We start from the raw sequence: 23,651 nt of genomic DNA on the forward strand, positions 1-23,651 counted from the left end.
ATTGCCCAGCTGGGGTGGTGAAGGTCAAAGGCAAACCAAAATAAATTGTCAATGATAAAGAAGTAAATCAGCCTACCCTTAAAAAAAAAAAATCCTTCAAGTCCATTCTACTGTCTCCGTTTCAGTTATGTGAACGTATCTTCAGAAAGCGCCTCATCAAAAATCTGCCCTTAGATTGCTGGCTTGGCCACCAATTAGCTGGCTCAACCCCTGGCAGGCTCTTTAACTCATGAGACCTTATTTTTCTTATCTATGAAGTGAGGGAGCTGGGCAAGGTGACTGAGGTTCCTTCCACTCTAACCGTCCATGGTTTGTGATCAAAGGCTGTGCCCACACCCACTCTGACCCCCCCATCCCAAGCCTTTCGCCTGACTCATCTCTTCCGAGGCTCGGTCTCCACGGTTTTCTGGACCCCGCAGCAATGGTAGCAGACGAAACTGAGATCTTTCTTAGACGTTCCTAACCAAGATGCTTCCTGTTTCTTGGATTTACAAACATCTCAGATCAGATGAATTGTAAGGAGAGGGTCCAAAGGATGAACTAAGATGATTAAGATGACAGGCCTCCAAAAGGAAGAAAAACACATTTGTGAGGAGGACAAAGCCACTTCTGGAAATTCTGGGCTTTTTTTTTTTTTTTTCAAGAAGGGATCTAAGAGGACGTTTTCATACTCCATTCCCTCAGTCCCGAGTTTTGAGGCTCTGATTCTTCTTATTTCCCATCCCTCACAAGACCAGGAAAGATGGACAGAGAATTTTTTTCTCACTCTCTTCTGATTTAGCCAAATGGGGATCATTTCTTCATGACTATCGTTTCGTACACTGATTTCTGAGACCTCCTGGTAAACGTTGACTAGGCCCACCTACCATGGACTGGACCTTCTGTAAAGGTATTTTAAAGGTATTTTAAAAGGTATTTTAAACAACAATTTCCCACACTGGATATCCACAAAGGCTGATATCTGGATTCTTCCCACCCTTATTTTTGGAGCAGTAAAGTTTTCTTCAAGCTGCCACATATGAGTGAAGGCCCTGTGTATGGAGCCGGCAGTGATTTCTGCCACAAGCCCCACCTTGCCCCAACAGAAGAAACTTCCAGGCTCCTGGCTGAATCCAGGTATTTGTCAACCTAACTGGTATATCTAAATAAATGCTTTATTTTTTAAAACAGAAAATTCTAAGTCCAGCTACACGCAAGCCGTACAGAGCGTAGCCCTGCTATCATTACATTCTAGGACCCAAACATTCGTTCACCAATATACTCAAGAACAGAAACAGGTTCTGCCTTCGAAAGTCCGTGCGTGGTCCTCAAGGAAGTATTTATTCAACTACTATGGTATACACATCCACTCTCTGGCTCCAATATCCTTTTACATCCAAAAATCGGGAAATAATTTTTGATGGCCAAAGTTTGGGTGACCTAAAGACCATTCAGTTACTGAGGCCATGGTCAGTAATGTTAGATTTCATGAAAACTCTGCTGTCCACTGCAGGGTGGCATCCCAGTGGGGTCCTTTGAACCCCAAGCCCTGTCCCACCTGCACGCAAGCATGGCAAGTTCCAAGGGGCACTACCCTTACTGGCCTTCAACCCAAAACCCATGGGGCCACAAGATGGAAGAGAACTTGGAACATGCCCTTCCACTCTGGTGCTAAATACCATACAGCCCTGACTTTTCTAGAACACTTTGTGAGAGTGCCCTGGGTTTCACGACTAACCGAATTTCCCTGTTGTTGAGAAATAAAGGACAAGTTTTAAGTGGTTTCACATGCAAACATCGCCACTCGGAGAAGCACACACACTACAGTACATGTAGTTTTCTTTGTTATTGTTTGCAGTTTCCAGTTTAGGACTTATCCAATTATCTACCTATTGTCTGGTAGGCCTGGCACAGGGGATTCCAATTACAGGAAACGCTTCTGCAATCGCAGGCCCAAAGCAAACCCTGGAGCAGATGGCAGCTCAGCCAGAGGGCGCGTATGCGCCAGAGGGGGTCTGGCTGGGAGGGAGAGGCTGCCTGGCGAAACAACCCAAGTGTGAAGTTCAACTACAAAGCTACTTCCAACCACTTTGCATGGATCTGATCTTTACTGTAGGAAGGGGAGTGAAAACGGAACAGGGGTGTGTATGGGAGGGTGACGCTGTGGAAAGCTGCTTGAGGTGTCAGCCAACACTTGTACTTACAAAGGGTTTGGGGCTCAGAGGACCACACAGGGATGTCACCCTGCAGCGGACAGCAGAGCTCTGCTGAGATGCTTTACGGAGGCCCTGGGATGGTTGATGTAGATGCTCTGGGACAGACAAACAGACTCTGGGCTGGAAAGACTAAGGTCACCTCGCCCCCCTGCAGCTCTCTTGGGGGGTGAAGGGGGCGTGAGCTCTTGCCGAGAGACTCTGAAACCTCGGTCTCCCCCCACTGCTCTTCTGCAGAGTTTCCTTTAAAACCCAGATCACTTCACTTCCCTGCTCAAAGCTGTCCACTGACTTCGCATCACACACAAAACAAAATCCAAATTCCTGCCAGAGTCTACCGGGCCCTACCGTGGTTCCCGATGGGAACAGAACCGCCCTTGGGGGCACCGGGGGAAACCGTAGGGGCTGTTCCGGACGTCACACGACAACCGGGGTCATGAGTGGTGCTTTGGGGGTGGACAACCTGAAACGCATGGGATGGTCCCACACAGCCCAGAAATGCCCCACGCCCCCTGTGAGCTCCCAACGCCCCCTGGACATTCCCAGCGCCATTTTACACTTCAGGTCAATGTGAAGAGTTTTGTCCACGATTTTCATGAGCACCCAAATGCTAGGAATGCAACAGGGAACAACATAGTTTGTTTTGTTGGGAACTTGACTAAGAAGTATTCACCATATCAAAATATCACATCACTAATAGCGACACTGACTGTCACTGAATCACGATATAACACATCAGCAGCCCCTGCCCTTATTGCTGCCACGTTCCCAGGGATCCTACAAGGACGTGTAAAAATGTGACCACCTGTTACGACTTCCCATGTAGTCATGTCTCCGCTGACATGCTGAGATGCTTATTGTAAGTGACTGTGCTTTTGTATTTTCTTTATAGTACGGTTAAGGCATTATATTGATGGTTTGTAATTTATGCGGGTGGACAGGTGGTATTTTCTACAAATTTCATTGCAGGAGAGTAAAAGGAGTGTTACTAAATATCTGTTATGAAAAGCAGGGTTTGGGTCTGGCCAGGGCCAATTCGCACCACCTCTCCCCTCATTCTGAGCCCCTCTGTTAGGCTCTGAAGGTGCCCTGCTCCTACCCTAGGACTTCACCTTGGCCTCCCTGGAAGGCATGTCTCTCAGACATCCTCAAGGCTACCTTCCTCCATTCCCTTCCACCATCCCTTTACTCTCCTTTTTCTTCTATAGAATTTATCATTGCTCGACGTTAAATGTTACCCTTCATTGTTGATTGGCTTTCTCTGCTACTAGAATTAAGTCTGTGAGACCAAGGACCCGTCTATCTTGTTCCCTAGCACCAAGAACACTGCCTGACACGGAGAACATCGGTTGACAAATAAAGTAACAAACAGACAAACTGAAGTTTAGTCCTACCAAGGGGCTCAGATTCCCTGGGAAATAGCAAATCCTCCCGTGACCCGTGTTACAAAATGTGCTCTTTCTCCCACTGGCCGTGTTTCTCACGCTGCACCCTTTTCTTAGCCAAAGAGCAGTAAAAGAGAAAGAAGCCAGTGAAAAGGAGGAGGGTAAATTCTTTTAAATAACCATCTTTGCAGGACAAGCTCTATGGGATGGACTCTAACAAGGGGACTCTCCCCCTAATCTTCAGGACATCCTGCCCATCCTCTCTACCCACTGTACAGACACACACTGTGGAGGCAAAGGTTTGATTCCTGAAGAGCCGAAAGCCCCTCAAAAAAGAACCAACTTCTACAATTCCATACCCAGTAAATGCAACTCCAACCAAAAGATATGTTAAGATGGCTGGATCCTGACTGGTGACGGCCAGAGGGTGTTCTCCTTTACTCTTTTGTTCATTTTGGACCCCGCCCCCGTTCTTTGAAATGAATTGTATTCAGAAATTATCAGGAAGTAATGCTCTTCAAATCAAAATCTCAATAGGTAATTTTGTGGAACTTGATAAGCTGACTTTGAACGTCATATGGAAGCCAAAAGGCCAGAGACAGCCACGAGACACTTAAGAAAAAGAAAATGAGGGCTTCCCTGGTGGCGCAGTGGTTGGGAGTCCGCCTGCTGATGCAGGGGACACGGGTTCGTGCCCCGGTCTGGGAGGATCCCACGTGCTGCAGAGCGGCTGGGCCTGTGAGCCATGGCTGCTGAGCCTGTGCGTCCGGAGCCTGTGCTCCGCAACGGGAGAGGCCGCGACGGTGAGAGGCCCACATACCGCAAAAAAAAAAAAAAAAGAAAAAGAAAATGAGGCGAAGAACTGACTCCACTGGATGTCAAGACTTATAAAGCTATAACAAGTAAGAGAGTGTGCCATTGGCACAAGTGGAAGCAAACAGACCAATGGAACAGAACAGAGAGCCCATCAACAGACCCACACATACAGAGACACCGAATTTCTGAAAAATCTAACACCACAGAGCATTAGGAAAAGATGCTTTCCCCAGTAAACGGGGCTGAGTTGATTGGCTAACCACGTGGGAAACAAGAAAACTTTGCTTTCTCAGCTCAAAACCTTCATGTAACTCAATTCCATGTGTGCTATATAAATGTAAACTTAAGTGGCAAAACAATACAACTTTTAGAAGTTAATATTAGAGAAAAATCTTCATGACCTGGGGATGGCAGGACACAATAAGCATGAACCGTAAAGGAAAAGATGATCAATGAGGCTACATTAAAATTAAGAACTTCTTTTCATCAGAGGATGCTGTGAAGAGCGTAAAAAAGTAAGTCACAGAGGGGGAGAAAGATATTTGCAACCCATACGACTAGTGAAAAGTTCAGTCCAGAAGATGTAAAGAACGCTTACAAATGCACAAGTAAAAGACAAGGCAACACAGTTGAAAAATGGCTAAGAGACCTGAATAGGCATGTCACAGAAGAGGACAGTCAAGAAACATATGAAAACCAATTAGTAATCAGTAATTGGTAATAAGAGAAACACAAAGAGCAAAAACAAAAACCACAAAATGACACTGTGATACCGTTATAAACACAGCAGACAGGCTAAAATAAAGAGACTGACAATTCTAAGTTTGGAGAGTAAGCAAAATATCAGGAACTCTCATACACCTGGCGGGAGCGTAAACTAATTCAAACATTTTGGAAAACTCTTTGGCATTACATCTACAACAATTGTACCATTTGACTGGTACCCAACAGAAACGCGGTCTATAAATACAATGGGATATTATTCAGCCTTAAACAGGAAATTCTGACACAAGCTACAACATGGATGAACCTTGAACACATGCTGAGTGAAATAAGCCAGTCACAAATATAATCCTACTTCTATGCGGTACCTAGAGTAGTCAATTCATAAGAGACAGAAAGTGGAACGGCAGTTGCCAGGGGTTGGGGGAGAGGGGAAGATGGGAAATTAGTGTTTAATGGGTACGGAGTCTCTGTTTGGGCAAATGAAGAAAAGCAATGGCAGCAACTGTTATTGTAAGGTACATCCCCAAACCAGAAGCTAATTTTAACATATTCCCAAGAGAGAGAAGCCAGCCCATCCACATGGGCTCACCGTTATTTGGCTGTCAGTAGTTTCTTTTTTTCCTTTTTCTTTTTTTTTAAATTCCATCCCATACTCAACATAAATACCAACAGGAGTTTCTTACAGTGAAGTGTGAACTAAAATTAGTCCATAGCAGTAACTAATGCTATCAGATTTACTAAGTATTCTATTTGTACTTTGATTGTAGTCTTCATTAGCTAAGGTGAGCTCAATGCTGATCAGGTAAATGAAAGATTATAGTTGAGTAAAAGGGCATTGATATTACCTGACTTAATCACTCAATTCAATAAGGGTTGGTATCCCAAGGTCTTGCTATGTGTAATTAAGAAAGTTAAGCTCCAAGTCACCCTTTGATGATATTAACTGCAATTCTGATTATCTTTAAACTGCAATTCTAATCCATGAGATACAGCTAGCAATTATTTCTCTCATGTGCCGAAGGATCAGAATTTACCCTGGAAGTTTATCAGAATTGCTTCCAATCTTCAAAACCCCATATTTGCATGCTATAGCCTATAGTGGCCTTGAAAATAATCTGTCCAAACACCCAGTTTAACCCATGGTCTAAGCTAAAAAGAAAGTGGACTTCACTTATTTTTCTTTTTTCCTCCTGAATGGAGATCCAATTTGTAAAGCAGGTCGATAGAATGGAAATCTGACTTTCAAGGTTAGCTTTCACATACATCTAAATAACATTTCAGATGGCAGATTTTACAGAATCATACCACAGATTATACTTACTCCAAACACCAAAGAGTTGGCATTGGGACCCTTCCATGATGACTTCTATGAAAGGCACTGAATCTTCGTAATCACGAAAAGTAAGATCATGAATGTCAAAACACAGGCCCTGGCTCACAGAAAAATGCTTAATAAATGGCAGTAAAAAAAAAAAATATATATATATATATATATTATAATAGCAAGAGTTGAATGTGCATGGTCCATGTAAGCTAAATGTCTTATCTCATTTTAGCTGAACAGATTTTAGAACAGTCAGTGATTCCATTCTATTTTGTAAATTATTGAGCTGCACCAATTCGGAAATTCTTCTGAAACTCAATTCCCAGGCATTTGGCTTTTGTTCCTGGGATTTCCACTGCTTTAGAGGATCCAGCTTTAATGGGTTCTTTCTGAGAAACCCTCCACAGGTTCTCAGAAGTACTTTTAGTGAATGCTCCATTTAACTTCATTTTGCAATTAATGAAACTTTCAAGACATATTTCCCCTCCCCTTTTTTCTATTCGAGTGATTTGTTTTTCTTGCCTTCTGGGTAATTAGGAGCAGAAAGCTACTCCTACTAGGACCTAAAGGCCATAAATATGGCACCAAAAATGCCAAACGCCAAAACAAATGTCATTTGCAGGGCTCTGAAAAGCCCATCTCTCAGACTTAAAAATATTCCACGTTACCGGTAAAGGTCTTTGGTCGGTAGGTATCAAATGGATCACGTTCTGATTTCAGTGAAATTCAACCAATAGTAAAGCTTTTTGAGTTTTCAGTCTTCCTTGACAAGAATACTTAACCTTTACCAGTCTGAGAGCTAGACTCCTTCCTGCCTTTGCAACTTGACCAGTTTGGTAATAAAACAAACAACCAATTTAGTTGTTTATTTTCTTAGCTTAAAAATGTTTGCATGTTTAACTGAATGCCAATGTACTGTATCTGCTCTTCTTCTTTTAAAGTTTTAAACAAACAATCACTGGACATAATTAACCAGGAACAATCCTCTGCTTGTGAGACACGTATCCCCCATCTAGAAACACGACAGAAAAGAATGAGGTTTATAGGGACCCATAGTCTCTCCAAATTACTGTTCACTGTCTGGTGAAAAAAACTGTTTCAATCACTTTCCCAGTCACCCAATGCATGACCCCAGAATTTTCAGTTCAATTATAGACCTAGGAAGTCACAGCCCCTTTGGTGATGGATAAAACCACAAGGCTTAGTTCAGAGGAGGCAAAGACGCATCCAAATGTGAGAACAAACTGCTCCCACAGGATTCTTTATACTTCCTAGTTTTAGGTAGATCAAGAGTACTTTTTAAATAAACTTGGCGTTTGTTTCCTAGCCCAGTGGAAAAATCTGACTTCAGACTCTGCGGTGACAAAAAAGAAGCCTTACTTTCCTGGGCAACCAGAACCCAGTTGTCACAGGAACTGCAGCAGGTCAACAAAAAGGGTACGATGTCCATTTGAGAGCCCTGATGAAGGTGATGGTTCAGCCTTGCCTGGGGGAGCATCTTCGAAGCTTTAAAATATGCTGATTCCTGGGTCCCACCCTCCACTCCTCTGCCCACCCCCACAGTGTTCTGATTAAATTAGTCTGAGAAGTGGCCTGGACATTGGGATTTTAAATGTTCCCTGGGTGATGTTAATGTGCAGCCAGGACTGAGAACCCCTGTGTCTTACTCTATTCCGGCTGTTATTACAGAATACCATGGACTGGGTGACTTATAAACAACAGAAATGTATTTCTCACAGTTCTGGAGGCTGGAAGTCCAAGATCAAGGAGCCAGCAAATTCAGTATCTGGGGAGAGCCCACTTCCTGATGCACAGACAGCCGTCTTCTGTGTCTCACGTGTGGGAAGGGGCGAGGGAGCTCTGTGAGGCCTCTCTTCTAAGGGCACTAACCCCATTTGTGAGGGCTCCTCCCTCCTGACCTAATCACCTCCCAAAGACTCCACCTCCTAATGCCATCACATTGGGGGTTAGGCTTCAACATAGGAATTCAGGGGTGGGGACACAAAAGTTCAGTCTGTAGCAACCAAGAATGTGGTCAAGATGTCCCAGGCCATTTAAAAATAAGCTGTAGAATGGGCCAGCGGGGGTGCCCCCTGGGCACGGAGCTTATGGAAACCCTATGAGATGAATGAGACCAGGGCTGAGCTGATGCTGCTGGGAAGGGGAAAATCCCATGATCAGCCACGGCTTCCTCCCAGATAAGAAGGCCAAGAATCCCCCAAAGGCAGGGGGCAGGGGCTCGGGGGCAGGTGGAGGGGGTCACAAAGAGTCCTGCAGGGCTCTTGAGAAAGGATCCAAATGTTGTGCCCATCACGCTCCCCTATTTGGGGCCCCAGAAGTAGACATTCCTAGGATCTGAGTTGTACCAAAAACGTTCAGACTCTTCACAAGGGTCATTCACAACAAGGTGGTCTTCGCTAGGGTGGGCCCTGGGCCCTGTATGCCTGGAACAGACTCAGCCTTTGCAACGCTTACCCGGCAGGGCTCCCAATGATGAACAGGGACCGTATTTAACGTTTTGAAATTTTAAATCCAAAAAGCTGGCTTCAAATCCATGATTCAACAGCATAAAACTTCAGAGCAGAGAACTCTGTGCTTCCCTGGTAGTTTGAGCATCTTATTTCAAAATGGCATGGGGGCATGTTGATTAAATTTTTGGTTGCAGTGTATTCTGGGTGAAGGAGGGGAGAAATGTGAGTGTTTGCTCAAAACTACCCTCCTCCCCAACCAGGCCCAAGTTAGGTTTGAGCAGCTCTGGCTCCAGACTATGAGAATCCTAGAAGGATACAGGGGCTGGCTCCCCTCAGACTCCACTCCAGTGAGTGTAGACGTCAGGAAAAAAGGGGAAGGTGTTTCTGGCAACAGGCTGCAGAGCATCCCTAAGGAAGGAGCCTCCAGAGGTCTCTCAGCCCAGGCTCCCCGCCCCACTCTGTCTTTCAGGGTTCACCACGGCCAGCTCACCTGCAGCTATACCACCCCCAGGGACTGAGGTGGGGCTTCTGTGAGCTGCTGGAGGGAAGGAGGCTGGAGCAAGGATTCTTTTTAAATGGAAAAATAAAGATCATTAGGGGAACTTCTCATTCGTCCAAGAGCCGTGTGTATTCAGCTCCCCTGGCAAGGCAAGGAAGGAGGGTTGTTCTTCGCCTCTGGAGACCATTGCCCTGGAGATGGGCAGGGTGGGAAGAGAAATGTCGGGGAGGGGCGTCTCTGTCTTGCTGCCTTCTCTCTCTGGCTGACCTCTGGAATCGAGCCCCAGAGTGGGAAGAGGCCCTTGCGATTCCCCTGACACTTCCCCGAGGATGCACGGCCTTTGCTGGAGCTGATCTGGGTGGGAGGCAGCCGCAGACTGTATCCTCCCCACAATCTTGGGAAATGGAACACATGCAAATACGAGGTGGGAATTGACGCTGAGGCACTGGATGGGAGAAGTATTCTAGAGGCCTGTGTGGGCCGCAGACTGAACATATGTCAGCCATGTGCTACGGTGCTTACCCAGGAATGCAATCCTGAGCTTGGGTTTCACAGACAGGCTCATGGTGTCCGGGGAGACAGTGAAGTGGAGGTGGTACCAGTTTACACGGAGGGCGAGTGTGTGTGTGTATGGGGGTGCACTGTATCTCAGCATGGGCTTGGAAGATACTGGAAGGTCACCCACTCAGCTTCCTTAGCAAGCATGTCTCTGTGTTCCCTGCCTTCTGCTGGCAACTTAAATTTGACAGCACACACATGACTGGATGGGGATGTAGGGGCAGGGGCCGTGGCGTCAGGTTCCCAAAGCCCTAAGGGGAACTTCTGTCTACCTGGACTGTGTCCTAATCTTGGGCACATTAAAGGGTCACCTGAGGAGCTCTGACCGTATGACAGCTCTTTGAAAGCAGACCGCCTGATGTACTCACAACTGCAGGGAATCTGTAAGAGTACAGCCTGCCCCATCACAGGCATGCTACTTGAACATAAAAATGGGAGTGCAATGGGGGGGGGGAATGCCTTACTTTCCTTTCACTATTCTCAAAGTTGCTGTGATTATTTAGGAGTTAACTTCATTTCATCAGCCATGAATTGAGACCCTTTTACACAGCTCAAGAGGGAGGAGACAGACATAGATGAATAACTATGATACAAAACCTATGTACTTTATAAAAACAGAGAAAGAACATAGACAAAGGAGAGATTAATTCGGATTGAAGCAGGGAGAGGATTCAACAAAATGGAGGTGAACACAGCTGGAGCACGAGATCGGGGCAGGAGGCAGAGGAGAGAGAGGTGAGCTGGGAGGAGACCTGGTGCCAGCCCAGGAGGTCAGTCCAGGAGGTCCCTGTACACCAAGCTAAAGAGCTACTTGGGATTTGGGGCCATTTGGGGAAGAGGGGCAGGACAGGTTGGAGACGGCACAGAACTGTGGGAAGAGGGCCAACATTTCCTTAGCATCTAAAGTCTGCCAGGCACAGCGCCCACTCACTAAACCCTGTGCAGTGGATGTTATTGTTCCCGTTGTAGACCTGGGTCCCCTGACTCCCTTCTCAATACGAAGACCCATTCAAAAGGCACCCCGACGGCTCTGGGGGACTTGAGGGAATGTAGGTCTCTAAGGAAGGGGTCCTGAGGGCACCGGGAGATGACCTGCACACTCCACAACACTCATCCTCAACTTCCTCTGCAGACGTCACTGCCCCCAACGGTCTGGTCTGCTGCCTGTGGGTAGCTGCTTCCATCTGTCCCTCTGTTTCGTCTACCCCAGCAGCTCCAGGGCACCATTTCTTACTCAGAGCAACTTAACTGCGTTTCTGGCCTCCACATCCGTCACTCAAATTAGCAGGACAGTATGGTTTTCCATGAGCGTCCATAAAAATAAAACTTTTATTCTGTTTATCACCAAAAAAAAAAAAAATTAGCAAGACAAAGGGTCTTCTTCAGGAGCCAACCTTCATAGAAAGTATTAGAATTCTTCAGGCTAATCTTTTTATACTCTTGCCCTGTCACGAGGAAATGAAAGCTCAGAGAAATTAAGGATTTCTCGAGGTCTAGGGCAGAGATGTGTTTTAGGAAGATATGGCATTGATGAAAAGAAGGGATGGACTGGGAACAGGCGCTCAAAGAGAGAAAGACCAATTTATATGACATTTTGGAAAAGGGATGGAGAAGAGTCAGTGGTTGCCAGGGGCTAAGGGTGGGGGAGGTTTGACTATAAGGGGCAGCGTGAGACAACTTTTTTAGGGGTGAGGAAACTGTTCTGTGTCCTGATTATGGTGGGGGCCATGTCTCTATCCGTCTGTCAAAAATCACCCACTGTACACAGAAGTGAATTTTACTGTATGTCGATTTAAAAATTATTTTTTAAAAAATGACAGGGAAACCAGCTGAGAGATTACAGAATAGTCAAGAAGTAATGAGGAGATGAGTCACAGCAGTAGCAGGATTTAAAAAAAAAAAAAAGAGGGTACTTAGGTGAGAGAGATTTCAGAGGTGGGATTCAAAAGCATGGAGCATACGTATAAAGAAGGAATCACAGAACTACAGATGTACAGGGATTTAGAGCTGGAAAGGATATTAAGAGAAACATCTACCTCCAGGAAAGCTCTACCTTACAGATGAGAAAACTGAGCTCAAAATGACTTAAGGGTTTGGGCTTTGTCTGGGTGGACAGTGATATCATTAACCAGACAGAACAGAGACGGAACAGCGGGTTCAAGGAGGAAGTTGATGAGTCCACTTGTGGATATTTTGAATTTGGAACATTGATGTCACCAAGATTTCTTTTTTTAGTTTTCAGGAATTTGAAAACCAAACTGTTGGGTTTTGGCATTGAAAGCGATCTCTCTCCACAAATACAGTTTCACTGCAGTTACAATAAAAAAAGAACTCATGACTATAAAGTCCTACATGAAAATGCACTTTTGTGAGTTTGTGAGTGTGTGACCCACAGTCATTCAAAATCACAAATAGAGAGCTGTCCTGATCCAATCCAGATTTTAGGCACATTCTCCATTAATGCACTTGCCATTAACATTACCATATTTTCATGGACCCACACAACAGTCTTTTCCTCCTCATCTATAACATACAGATCAAACTTTGAAAACCAGTTGCTTTCCATTGTATTGATGCCAGGATACAGTTCACTGCTGTTTTATTTTTGCTTTTGTTTTATAAGATGTAGCAAATAACCAAAGGAAGATGAGCATCGACTTGCTACTAGTAAACCGGCAGCGGCCTAGCAAGAGTTTCAGTGCTGCAGGTAAGACTGAAATCCAGGAGACCTTTGTCGCTGTTTCAGAGCAATGTGGAAAATGACTTGATTTCACACGCAGGCGGGGAAAAGAAGTAGAGTGTTCAACATCCTTACAGCCACTGGGATATGGAACCAATTTTAAGAACCAGATCCTCAAAGCTGCAAATGACCAAGAAGGCATAATGTTCCTGGAAACCAAGTTTAATCACAGAACAACAAACTATAACGTTAATCACATTTAAAATGACTGCTTCCTGTTTCTTCAAGAGATAAGGAGGGTGAATTCAAGGATGGCTTGTTTTAGGAAGAAGCTAGAATGTAAGCAACTTCTGGGCAGGGATCTTTGTTTTGCTCATGTTCTCAATTTATGATTGTTGCAAGAATGAATGAAGCATAGAGAGAAGTAAACAGGTCTTAAATAAGAGATGGCAAAGCTACTATACTTCATTTGTTCATTCATTCGTTCAGCAAATATCATTACAGGTACGAGACTATTTTTAGGCAACATTGTGGATACAGAAACGCAGAAGACATCAACAGGTTTATAACCTCAGCAAGGAAGAAAGAAAAGATAGCAAATGTTTGTATATCAAAGCCATATCAGAGAACATCTCACAAAGCTTTGAAGGGAGTCACAACAAAGGCTGGAAGGAGGTAGAGATGCAGAAGTCAGTGGGGTCACCTTCCTCCAGGAGGTCTGAGCCCGAAGGGATAGAGACCTTCGGAAAACTTGGGTGGAAGCAGAGCCTTCTGGGATGTAAAAATAGCAGGAAAATATAATGCCCAGAGCAGAGAAGACAGGACGGGTTTAAGGAATAGGAAATCTTGCTCAGGAGTAGCAGGGGCTGCGGAACGCTGAAACGTCACGATTAAAAGGTTCTTAAGCAGCAGAATCCTTTATCTTGGAGGAGAGGAGACTTTTTTTTTTTTTTAAATCAGGGAAGAATTTTGATCAAATCTGTTACAAAGCATAAGATAAACTAGAGTAAGGAGAAACTGAAGCGGGCTCACAGAATTGCCTGGGCGCGAATTAGGGGTGCAAGATGAGTGAGGAACCGAGGAACTTCGCAGCGAGTGCGCAGAAGAAGCTGGAAGATGCAGCCTCTGTTTTGCGCCCGGGAGACCAGGAGAACAGCGGTCAACTGAAGAGAAATCACTGAGCCCAAGAAAGGTGTTGCAGGGATAATGAGGAGCTTAGTCCTGAATTAAATATTCTGATTACACGTAAAATGTGAGCTGCCAACAGGAAATCCAGGTGGGAAGGTTCATCGGGAAATACTATATAAGCAGAACTGGAGTTTGCGGAAATACCCATCTGAGAAGCAGCTGCATATGGGTGATATTCAAGCTGCGGGGATGGAGGTCACTCGCAAGAGTCAAAAAAAGAGAGAGAGAGAGACTGACACACAGAGCTGGGTCAAGGTAAGCAGTATGAACGGACCTTCCAAACCGTTTACTCAACATTTTCCTCCAGAACGTGTTTTTCAAAGCAAACGAGAATTCCCAAAACTTGTTTTTACCTTGAAATAAAGAAAACGCCTCAACACCTCATTGATAAGAAGGGCGAGAGCTGCAATTCTTTACGACAAAGCTCAGGCTAAACTCCACTGCTGGCTTTTCGCTTCAGAGAGCATGAGGGAAGGAGGGGAATATAACCCGTGGCTCTGGACGGCTCCCCTTTCACAGACTTCACTCACGCTTCAGTCGGCAGGGAAAACAATGTCACGTCGTAGGGCTTATACCAGCACTTGTACTTGGTAGAAGGCAATGGAAACAAACAACCCGATTCGTTTAAGCGGCCACAGCACAGACACAAAAGCCAGAGAAGATATGAGAGTAGCGTGTAGGATGAATGTCTCTTTCCTCCTCCCACTGTCCTCCCGCTCATCTCTCTTTCCCAGGTAATGAGCAGCACGTATCAAACACCTCGAAGATGTTGATAAAGCAGCTCAACATCTGCCAACTCCTCCACAGAACAGCGAAGCGTCTCAAGAGCAAACCTTCCCACCTTTGCGCGGAACAAAAGCCTGACTTCTACCACCGGCACCCACAGCTGTTTTCCACGAATACAAAGAACCTAAGCCAACCCAACTGGCTCTTTGAAGGTACGCCATCCTTTTCCTGTGGCCTACTTGAGCTGCAGATTGAAAAGTGCAAAAAAGCACAAAAATGGATAAGGTTTTCACAAGACTTACTTAGGAAGATGAAGCTGATTTTCTTCCAGTATCAAATTCTTGGGGCATGTTTGTTTGGTTTCCATTCTTCTTTATTTGTTGAAAGAATCTCTAAATTGCTCCCTAAATGTAGTATTATTTTGGCTGGGCAGATGCAAGTTTGTGGTTACAAAGGAAAATGTCTACATTTCTCAAACAGTCATCACTCATTCTTATCAAAGACTCACAAAACGGTGTTGATGGGAACATTACCTAGGTGGGCAGCTATTGTCACGCAGGGCCTGACGCTCTTCAACAGACCATCATTAGCACTGGAAACCAACACCGATATGGATTCGCGGCCCTGCACTGGGCATCAGCCACAGGAAGTGAAACAAACAGGGCCCCTTGGAGTTTGCAATGTAAATCAAAGAATATCTATCCCAACCTGTAAAAGTGCACGTAGGGGCAGGTTCAACAGCACAAAGACACGCAGTCTCCGAACTACTTAGTATGTTTGGAACCCTTCTTGTCACACTAACAAGGTCCTGGGGTACTCATGAGTATTCTTTTTTTTTCCCCCTCAGTGAAACAGAAAAAAACTGCTGAAAGGATTTTTCAGATGCATTCCTTTCTCGTGTAGGAAAGGTGGAAGACAACCTTACTGAAACAGTTAGACACAGAGTCTAGCTTATGTCCCTTCCTCCTATTCTTAGACTCCTAAACAAAGAAGTGGATTTGTATAAGAGAAGAATCCCATGGGAAGGAAGTTCAATTACAGTCCAAGAAGGCTCGAAGCCACTTTAAAGCAGTGCTGAGTTCACAGGGGAGCAATGCAGTGGGAAAATGCGAGGTGGCTGCATTGTGAGGGTGGAAATGCAGTGTCCAGATAAGACCTAGTAAAAGACTGAACAGATCAGCTACGGTAGTTCTAGTGAATAAGTTTGGAAGGTGATTTATAAGGACGCAGAAACCTATCAAACAGTTCATTTGGTTTTCAGAAAAATGCTGGAAGGACTCAGCACAAAACAGGAAAAAGAAAATCATGTCCAATCCTTAAAAAGATGGATATGCCCAGTGTTATTAGGTGCCAGTTTGCCTGGGACCATCCCAGTTTACCCTGATGTCCCACAGTAATCATTCCTCATACCTCTTTTCACTCTCAGAAATATCTCAGCTTGGACAATAAATTTTATGGTCTTCCTAGATATGAAAGAATGGCAATCTAATCGGTTAAGGTGAACATTGAAACAAACAAAAAACAAAGTTTTAGAAAATTCTAGATTGTGCAATATACGTAATAAATAATCCAGACTTCCTATATTGCACTTGCATATACAATTCTAGGTTGGGATTTGCAGTCTGATAATAAAGAGCGGGGCTCACACACAGACGTGGGGCACCCAGCAGGTGCTCGGTACACGGGCAGCAAACAGAATGGTCTTTGAAAGAAAGCAAAGACAGAACCATTTTCACCAGTGTCTTGAATGAATGGTTCTTCAGCCACAAGACACACCACTGAGGGTTGGCTTAAAAGTTCTGGGTGATTCTGTGAGTGAAAGAGGTGTGTGTAGGTGGGGGGAAGGACCGTCAGAAAAGGTTTCTGTTGCAGAAGGTTCTACTGAGTGAAGCGCCCTCTCATACCACGCGCTAGGAGAGAAAAGCGAGCTCTACCGCATGCAGTAGGCAAGTGGGCCCCCAGACAGAAGACTCTCAGGCCCTGGACATCTCCCTCCTGTTGCAGGTAACAAGTCATGTCCACAGTGGCCTCATACCACGACCTGGTGGCTGCTGGAGCCTCCCTTTTGGTTGGGGGTATGCCCTGATGGGGAAGTTCCGAAAAGAAGAGTCATGCTGAACTCCAAGACTCCCGTGAACACGTGACATGCGCACGAGCTGACGCCAGCCCCTGGTCGGACCCACCCCTCCTCCCATCAGGGCCAAGCCAGGCTCTGGGTGGCCGTCCCCCTCCCCCCACCCCTCCGCCCTGCAAGACAGTGCACGAGCCGCAGAGATGGGAAGGAAGAGAAGGCAAAGTTTTATCAGAGGAAATCAGAAGACTTCTCTGGGCTGCACTGCCCAGAATGAAATGTTCTCTGATCCACTGAACATTTTAAACCAAAACAGACTCAAACCCCGAACATCAGCGGTCTACTTCTCTTTTTTGGGGGTTGAGAAGGGAGGGCGGGGTGCTGCACAGAACAACAATGTTCAGCATAGGAAAATCCCCACTACACGGGCTGACACCTGCTTTCTCTACTCTCTCCTCTCAACAGAGTTCAATCATCACAAACGGCTCTTAGCGAAAAAGCCTCGGCAGGTTCAGAGATGAGAGTGACCAGGACGAAAACGCACGGGCGTGGGGTGGCGGAGGCGTGAGTGTGGGCTGTGAGCAAGGGGATGCTCCCAGCAGAGGGGACGCGGGGCTCAAAGGAGCCGCAGCAGGCAAGGGCACGGCGTCTGGAGGACCCTGGAGATTCGGAACATGCACGAGTGTGTTTGTACAGGGCCTGGGGGAAGATAAGTACACACGGAAATCACCTGGACCACTTTTCTTCTGTTCACACACAAGCACAAAGGAAAGTGGGATTCAGCCGTAGCAAGGCAACCCGCGAAGTCCCGCTTCAGAATTTTAAGATTTCAAAACGGGAAACGCTTTCGTAGCTCACGGCAATTCATGGAAACCCTTCCTCACCGGGCTCCTGACCTTCTACAGGTACCAGTTATGGAACAGTTCAACGTCACGTCTTTTTTAAGAACAAGCTGCCTGCCGACCAGAGATCGTCAGGTCTACACTTTCTTCAGTCAAATCTAGCATCTCCTTTCCATGTGATACCGCGATGCTTAGAGCTGGCACAGCAAAAGCCTGTCATTCTTAAAGCATGAAGAGAATAATTCAGCGCCTTTTCTGTGATCACAGAGAATGCAATTAATACGCTGGCTGCCTTGGTATGTAGACCAAACCTTCTGCCACAGTGTTTTGCGGGACTGTTGTCTAGGGTGGCTCAGCCAATCTTTTCATTCCAACAGAAACCATGCCAGGCTTCTCAGTGCTGAGCAGAGTGGATGAGGTAGGAGAGATGGCTGGGGCCCTCAGGGGGTGGGGGGGGGCACGTGCCCCTGGAGCCGTGCTCAAAAAATACAAAGCTATCTCGAGACCCAAGGGCTTTTGTCTCCCACACCTACTAAGCAATTGAAATATCGACTCTGAGAAGAAAAGGTAGTTAAATTCTTATGGTGTTCATCTGTGGCCCAGAAGCTTTTTAATTCACAGGAAGTAGAGGGTAGAGAAAATAGTTGCAGACAGAAAACAGCAGTGATTAACTAAAGCCTATGATGCATGTGGGAAAACGGCTACCTGTGTAATACTAGACTCTCAAGATACGAGACGAGAAATAATTATAAATCACAGATAGTATCAGGAGGAGAACACAGACAGCCAAGAAAGACAAATAAGTATACATGTTTTTAGCTATTCCACTACAAAACGTGTGTACTGGCCACGGATGTAAGGTAACCCTAGGCTCAACCCGTCTCATTCGGGGCCAAATGAATGGTCCAGACCAAGGACTGTTATTTGCCATGGATCTCAGTGGCCCCAAGTATATCAGACAAAAGGAAGAACAGCGGTAGAAACCAAACCCCTGTACTATGATGGATAGCTTGTTAATACTATACCTGCTGATTCTCTGGCCTTCAAAACTCATAGAATCACCAAAGTTTAGTGACCGACCCTCTAACCCAACTCCCTGGTTTGCAGATGAAGAAACTGAAAGTCAAGAGTAGTGTGTGACTCACACAAACGGCAGGTTCCTGGGAAGACCAGGAGGATACAACGCAAGACCCTTGGCCCTAAGTGCCCTCAATACTGCACTAATCTCACTGGCCATACCCACCTCCTGCTCTTGACCTTGACAGCTCCTCTTTTCTTCCCTAGAAGTGTACCTCTCCATCCTTTGTCCATATTGGGTGTGTGACATTGTGACATAATAAGAAATAGGTATTTGGTCTTGTCTCCAGTTCCTGGCACAGAGCTCCTAAAATCCTTGTCATTTCCTGAGTGATGGGGTGAGAGGAGCTTCTGTTATAATATTTGGCCTTAGTCCCCAGTTCCTGACACAAGAGCTTCTAAGACCCTTGGAATCTCCAGTGATGAGTGTCTTCTGTCTGCTAATGAGATGGCTGGGGACCCTAGATCATTTGAGGATGGAGGCTGGTCACCAGAAAGGCCAAGGCATGATTAGGGGGTTGGAACCCCTGACCTCCCAGGGAAAGGGGAGGAGCTGGAGATGGGGTTAATCACCAATGGCCAATGATTTGATCAATCATGTCTACATAATGAAACCTCCATTAAAACCCCTAAACTACGGGGTTCCGAGAATTTCCAGATTGGTGAGGGTACTGAGGCACTGGCAGGTGGCACAGCCAGAGAGGGCATGGAAGGTCCACAGCCCTTCCTCCGTACCTTGCCCTATGCATCCCTTCCATTTGGCTGTTCCTGAGTTGTATCTTTTATAACCAACCAGTCACCGTAAGTAAAGTATATTCTTGAGTCTTGTGAGCCAACCTAACAAATTATCGAGCATGAGGAAGGAGTTATAGGAACCCTTGGGTGGCCCAGACTTTCAACTGGTGTCTAAAGTCGGGCAGTCTTGTGGGACTGAGCCCTTAACATGTGGGATCGGATGCTAACTCCAGGTGGTCAGTGTCCAAATTGAACTAAAGTACAGGACGCCTCGCTGATGTCCAGAGATTTGGAGAATTACTTGTTGGTGTAGGGAAAAACCCCACATGTGTGCTGTTCCAAGTGTTGAGAGGAAAATACCTCAGACGTGACTTCCTGGATCTCATCCCTTGCCTCTTTAGTCCAGGGTCCTGCTTTGTCCTTCCACCTCATGGATGACTGTCCTTCCATCCTGTGAATGATGACTGCAGATCCACCAACCCTGCTTGGTGCTGACAGGAATTTGACATGTGACAGTAGCTGACTTTCATCAGAAGAAAAGATCTCCTTGTCATGACAACATGCCCTAACCCTCCCCTCGACCCTTAACCCTCCCCTGACCTTGACCTTGACCCGATGGATGCAAAAATTCAACATGAGTCAAATCTTTCCACTGAATATCAGCTACAACCTCTGATTAAAGCATCATATTAGGCTGCAGGATATCCCTGTGTCCATTTACATACACAGACACACACATATTTACTTCTAAATTGGACCCCGTTCTGTTATCTTTGGTATAGAAACACAAGTAAATATTTCCATGGGTAATTTTATTTCTTACCGGCACTGGACTTTAAGTCAAAAGTCTGAAATTATACTTGATTGAAATTATACTGGAAAAATACTCACCTATAAAATAAGCGTGGCCAGGCCTTCCCTCCCTACCTCAGTGGACCGACAATGGGATCAACTAGAAGCTGGGTGTGAATGTACTTGGTGAAGTTACGCAACGTGCCATGAAACTGTCTATGCTGCACTCCATCTGTGAGAAAAGAAAAAGTCTTTCTACCCTCTTCTATGATAACATCCAAATATGGGAATCAGAAGGGACCACACTGTGTAATAAACAGTTAGCAGTCTAGACCAGTGCGTCCAATAAAAATATAATGTGAGCTCCATATGTCATTTTCAATTTACTAGTAGCCACACTGAATATATTTTATTCCAACCAATATATCCAAAATATTATCATTTCAACACGCAATTAACAGAAGAATGACTAATGAATAGTTTGCATTCATCTTTTCATACTAAGTCTTTGAAACCTGCTGTGTATTTTATACTCCAATCACATCTCAATTCAGACTGGGCACATTTCACGTGCCCCATAGCCACCTGTGGCTAGTGCTACCAAACTGGACGGTACGGGGGTAGATTTTAGACACGGCATTTGGGTTCCACACTTTGATGGCGCACGTGAGCCTTTGATCAGTGCCTAGCACACTGTCTTGTAGTGAGTCAATGTGTGGGATGCGTAAATGATGGGGTGTATACTGGCATCATGGAACATCTTTGGGATGAGAGGAAGAATAAAGGGCTTTAAAAGGCATTCGTCTGGGAAACCCCTAGCAGTCCAGTGGTTAGGACTCCGCGCTTCCATTGCCAGGGACCCGGGTTCGATCCCTGGGCGGGGAATTAAGATCCCGCATACGGAATGGTGTGGCCAAAAGATAAATAAATAAAAGGCATTAGCTTGTGTTGACCTTTTCCTGTTCTCACAACATGGAAGTCTTGGTTCTCAGGCTGCCAGAGGAAACGCTGCTGCTCAGGACCAAATGCCAGGCGAGGTCTCTACCGATGCCGTGAGCCCTTGCTTCCCAAACTGTCTTTAACCAGCCTCACTGCAGACTCGTCCTTGCCTCTAAAGCGGCCGCTGCTAAAAGCCCAGGGAGAGGGCTGAGAACTTATCCCTGGGTCCCATATTCCTGCGAAATCATTTGCATCCTGTTAAGCGAATTTGCATAAAGTTGGAGCCAAGAGAGCTTGGCTGGCTTTCCAGGCTGTGCTTCCTCCACGCTGCGCTGGCCACCATGCTTTATCGCTATTTATGCGGGTGGGAGAACAAGACAGACCCCCAGTTAGAATCCGCATAAAAATGTACTCCTTCCCCACACTGCCACGGGAATCAGTGTCCTCCGGGGTACACGAGTGACGGAACTCTGAGATGTAATCTGGTTGCTGCCTCCTTTGTTATGACAAGAGTTTATTTTCTATGTCTCTGACCTGTGGCCTGAAAACACAGCCTCTGCTGGGGTTGTATTGACCCAGGCAGGCACACACACCTGAACGTCGTGGAGCTCAGATTCTGGCTCGTGGGCCACCGGGGAAACCGAACTCACCACGTTTCATTCCAGAAAACCACAGGCTGCCACCCCGAAAGCAGCGTTGACCCTAACGGCCCCGTTCTCGCATCAGCCAGGTGTGTGGAGGGCACCCTCGAGGTAAAGGAGCGACTCTGGACGCACACACTGGTCTCTCTTCCTTTGGGACCGAGGGGCCCAGGCTGCAGGTGGCAAGTGAACAAAGTAAATGACACAACTGGGCAGGCAAGTGTCGAGGGGAAAACACCCGGAAAACAATTTGATACTATTTAACATTTCTGTTATTTTATTTCAGCTGCCTATCTCTTTCTAGGACGATTTCCCAGAGAAATTCCATTTTCATTACAAAAGGGGTTTCTTATGCCAGGGAAAAGACTGTGGCGCTATTATTGCACTGTTCCTTCTACTAAGGTCATCTCAGATGGTATGTCTATGTCTACGGGAGATAAACGGTTTCCTAAACAGGCTTCTCTGCATCCTGCCGCGGGTTACGTTTGGCCCGAATCATCACTTCTGGGGCTGTGATAGAAGCAGCTTTCTGGAAACTGCAGAAGAAGGGAGGTGACAGAGAGTCGCGAGGAAGAGCACCAAGTACTCCACGGACGCCTGGGTTCAAATCCCAGCTCAACCACCAAAGCAACTGTAATTAGTCGCCTCTCCGAGCCTCATGTGCGAGACAAAGGACAAAACCGCACCAGCCTCCTCCAACTGTCAGAAGAAATAAATGTGTTAATGTAGACAGAACATTTAGCAAGTGTCTGGCACGGAGCAGGCATCCTAGGAACATCTGCTTTATCACGAGTATAGCTAGGGCGCCCCATTAATGCTGCTGGTACTGCGTAGTAGGTCCACACGGGCAGCTGTCCATGCAGTCAGTCAGCCGGCATTACTGGGCACCTACTCTGTGCTCATCCTGGGCTAAGCCCTGAGTATCCAGTGATGGTCAAGTCGCATCCGTACTCCTTAACTCCTATGAACCTCGCTGACTCTACCTTTGAAATGACTGGCACGGTTGTCCCATCTTCCCATCTGCCTCCCTGCTGCCCTCCCCCAACACACACACACACACACACACACACACACACCACCACCACCACCACCACCACCACCACCACCCTGCTAGAAACCTTCACCGGCTCTCCACGGCATGAAAGATCAAATCTGAATTCCTTAGGGAGACACTCAGGGCCTTGGTGAGTCCGCCTCAACTGTCCCTCAGCTTCACCTCCTTCACTCCACCTCATAACACCTCTATTCCGGTCACGCTGACCTCTGTACCACCGCCTAGCCTGTCACACCCTTCCCTGACTGTTGATTTGCACGTGGTAGCCTTTCCCATTGTCCATGGAGCAAGCGCTTACTTATCCTTCAAGACCCAGGCCAAATGGCTCTTCCTCTGTGAAGCCATCCTTAACTTTCTCAGGAAAAAACTCACTGGATTTCCATATTCATTTGTGTGTCTGTCTCCCCAGGAGACTGCCCTCCACAAGGCCAGAGATCACGTCCAGATACCTAGCAGGCGCAGAAAATGTGAAATGAACAAAGGACCGCATGTTACTGTACGATGGTTTCAGACTGAAGTCCTGAGTCAGATGCTCAGAGTTAAGGCAGCTCCTCACAAGAGCCACTCTGCATGTCACGAGGCTACTCTAAATATGCAAACGGTGTGATGTGAGCACAGTGAGGAAAATTTAGGTAGAGCAACACAGCAAAAATTCCCCCAGAAATCACAGTATCCATATCCACTTGGGTCAAGTTCCTATTAATTCTCCACTCAAAAAAGTGAGGTAGGAGAAGAAAAGGAATGTAACAGGTAAATATCATTTAAGGTCTTTTGGTCTATTTTTAACTTAATTTTTTTCACACTACTATTGCTTTGCTTCCTCTCTTTCATCCTCTAGAATGAATCATTTCACTTAAGTGGATTTTTCAGATGACTGAAGCCTAAACTTTTTTAAAAAATTTTAACCATTTGGAATGGAGACACTTCTGAAACTT

General features: G+C 46.0%; 1 protein-coding gene across 2 annotated transcripts in view; it reads right to left on the minus strand.

The window, feature by feature from the left end:
* Nucleotides 1-23,651, minus strand: part of BCL2 (BCL2 apoptosis regulator) — a 182,365-nt gene that overhangs the window by 134,639 nt on the left and 24,075 nt on the right. The window lies entirely within an intron of this gene.

Source organism: Mesoplodon bidens, assembly GCF_964165515.1.
Source record: "Mesoplodon bidens genome assembly, chromosome: 13".
Taxonomy (NCBI): domain Eukaryota; kingdom Metazoa; phylum Chordata; class Mammalia; order Artiodactyla; family Ziphiidae; genus Mesoplodon; species Mesoplodon bidens.